The sequence below is a fragment of the Leucoraja erinacea genome, chromosome 29, assembly GCF_028641065.1.
Source record: "Leucoraja erinacea ecotype New England chromosome 29, Leri_hhj_1, whole genome shotgun sequence".
Classification (NCBI taxonomy): domain Eukaryota; kingdom Metazoa; phylum Chordata; class Chondrichthyes; order Rajiformes; family Rajidae; genus Leucoraja; species Leucoraja erinaceus.
Window position 1 is genome coordinate 30,931,907 of NC_073405.1, and position 2,793 is coordinate 30,934,699.

Sequence of the window (2,793 nt, forward strand, 5' to 3'; positions counted from 1 at the left end):
TGGCCTCAACTACCCTCTGAAGGCCCCTCATCATAAACCTGTGCCCTCTGGTTCTTGATTCCCCTACGTTGGACAAGCTGTGTGTTTACCCAATGTATTCTTCTCATGACTTTGTATATTCTTATGATTTTGTTCCCTTTGGCTTTTTAGCCTCCATTAAGCTTTAAACCTGCCTCTAATGCACTCTATGGGCCCTTTTAGACATCTTTTAATTTTGTCTCCTTTTTAGTCTGCCTACCTCTCTACAGAGTACTAGAGGGGGCAGAGTACTAGAGGGGGCAGTACAGAGTACTAGAGGGGACAGTACAGAGTACTAGAGGGGGCAGTGCAGAGTACTAGAGGGGGCAGTGCAGAGTACTAGAGGGGGCAGTACAGAGTACTAGAGGGGAACAGTACAGAGTACTAGAGGGGGCAGTGCAGAGTACTAGAGGGGGCAGTGCAGAGTACTAGAGGGGGCAGTACAGAGTACTAGAGGGGGCAGTGCAGAGTACTAGAGGGGGCAGTGCAGAGTACTAGAGGGGGCAGTGCAGAGTACTAGAGGGGGCAGTGCAGAGTACTAGAGGGGGCAGTGCAGAGTACTAGAGGGGGCAGTGCAGAGTACTAGAGGGGGCAGTGCAGAGTACTAGAGGGGGCAGTGCAGAGCACTAGAGGGGGCAGTGCAGAGTACTAGAGGGGGCAGTGCAGAGTACTAGAGGGGAACAATACAGAGCAATAAGAGTAAGTACAGAGCAATAGAGGGGTAGTACAGAGCAACAAAGATGTGGAGTACAGAGCAACAGTAGGGGGTAGTGTAGAATGATAGATAGGTACAGGCGCATGCAGGTTGAGTGTAGAGTAATAGAAAGCAACAGTATTAAAGGTACAATATAGAGGAATAGGGAGGTTCATCATGGAAACAGACCCTTTGACCCCACGGCCATGAATCTCACGTTATTTTCCACACATTCTCATCCATTCACCATTCTCCCTCACACTTAGCACAATTTACCATGGGCAGTTAACCTACTAACCAACAAGTCTGTGGGAAATTGGAAGAAACCGGAGCACCTGGAGAATTCCCAAGTGGTCATAGGAGACTGCACAATCTCTACACAGACAGCACCCAAACTCAATGTTGAACTTGGGTGAGATAGCGGTTCTACCAGCTGTGCCACTAAAGTTCCAAAGTGGGCCAATGATGCTTCAATGTAAGGCCCAGTGCAGAAACTAGACTGTTAATAATCCAGTAGTGGTTTATCCTATCGCTGCTCCTTCTCTGGACACTTGTGTCCATAGCTGTTTCAGAGATTATTGGCTGGGATTTATGCAGGTTTTACATTCTCTATATGTGTAGAAATGAACTGCAGATGCTGATTTAAACCAAAGATAGACACAAAAAGCTGGAGTGACTCAGCAGTTCAGGCATCATCTCTGGAGAAAACGAATAGATGACATTTCGGGTCGAGACCCTTCTTCAGGCTGAGAGTCAGGGGGACCCTCATCTCTACCCAAAACACCACCTATTTTCTCCAGAGATGCTGTCTGACCCGCTGAGTTACTCCAGCTTTTTGTGTTTATATTCTCTATATATTGTTAACAACTATGTTCATTACCATTGCAGCCAGCAGCTGAATGTGAACCCAACACTCATGCCGTGCATGTCACAGGAGGGGAACAATGACCTCTTCATTCCACAACGGATGTTGATGTGTTTATTTTGCATGTTTTTCCCTAAAATTTGCCAGTTGTGCCTCCACAAAGCTCAGGTATCACTCAGTCCAGAAGCCCGTGAGCAAGGCAGTCGACAAACATTCACTGAGCCTGACGTCTCTCACAGCAGATTGTCCCCGAGACTGAGGAGGTTGCAGGTGGCCCCATCTCCCTCCATCTACAGTAGGACACTGGAGACTTGGGTAAGAAGACAGCTCCAATTATTCAGGCTTTTCCCTTGTTCATTGATGTGGTTATGTGTGTGCGTGTGTGTTTACGTGTGTTTGCCTATGTGTGAGCGTGCTGTGCTGCATGTACAATAGACTTTGTGGATTGGGAAGCCTGAAGAGAAAAGTGGAAGAACGGAAAGCAATTAAACACTCTGGGGAGTGTTGTCGAGCAGAGGGATCTAGCAGTGCAGGTGCAAGATTCCTGAAACATTGAGTCGCAGGAAGATAAGGTGGTCAAAAAAGTTGTTGCCACATTTGCCTTCACCAGTCAGAGTATTGAGTACAGAAGTTTGGTGGTCATGTTACTGTTGTGTAAATCATTGGTGAGGTCACATTTAGAATATTGTGTTCAGTTTTGGTCACATTGATATTGGAATGATGTTGTCAAGCTGGAAAGGGTGCAGAGAAGGTTTACGAGGATGTTGCCTAGGACTCAAGGGCCACTGCTATAGGGATAGGTTGAGCAGGCTCGGACTTTGTTCCTTTGAGCACAGGAAGATGAGGGGATGCCTCAAAGGAGACATTGGACAGGTATATGGATTAGATAGGTTTAGAGGGAAGTGAGCCAAGCGCGGGCATGTGGGACTACTGTAGATGCGGCATGTTAGTCAGTGTGGGCAAGATGAGCCACATGTTTCCACGCACCATGACTCTATGACTCTGTGATATAGACAATGTCCATGGCTTTGCACTCATTTACGCCTTAGTTACATGTTAAAAAAAACTCAGATTTGTGCAAAATATCCCTAATCAGCCCCTACCTCACCAAATGCTTACCTACAGTATGTTATCCCTCAGAAGACTCTCCAGTAACTTGCCTACCACAGATTTTAGGCTCACTGGTCTACAGTTCTCAGGCTTTTCCTTGCAACCC

At 46.9% G+C, this 2,793-nt stretch overlaps 1 protein-coding gene across 1 annotated transcript in view; it reads left to right on the top strand.

Annotated features, from left to right (window-relative positions):
• Positions 1-606: 606 nt before the first annotated feature.
• The window catches only part of LOC129711375 (uncharacterized), a 92,696-nt gene continuing 90,509 nt past the window's right edge, over positions 607-2,793 (top strand). Inside the window, exon 1 of the mRNA XM_055658995.1 lies at positions 607-1,892. The gene's annotated coding sequence lies outside the window, so the exon portion shown is untranslated. The remainder of the gene's footprint in view (positions 1,893-2,793) is intronic.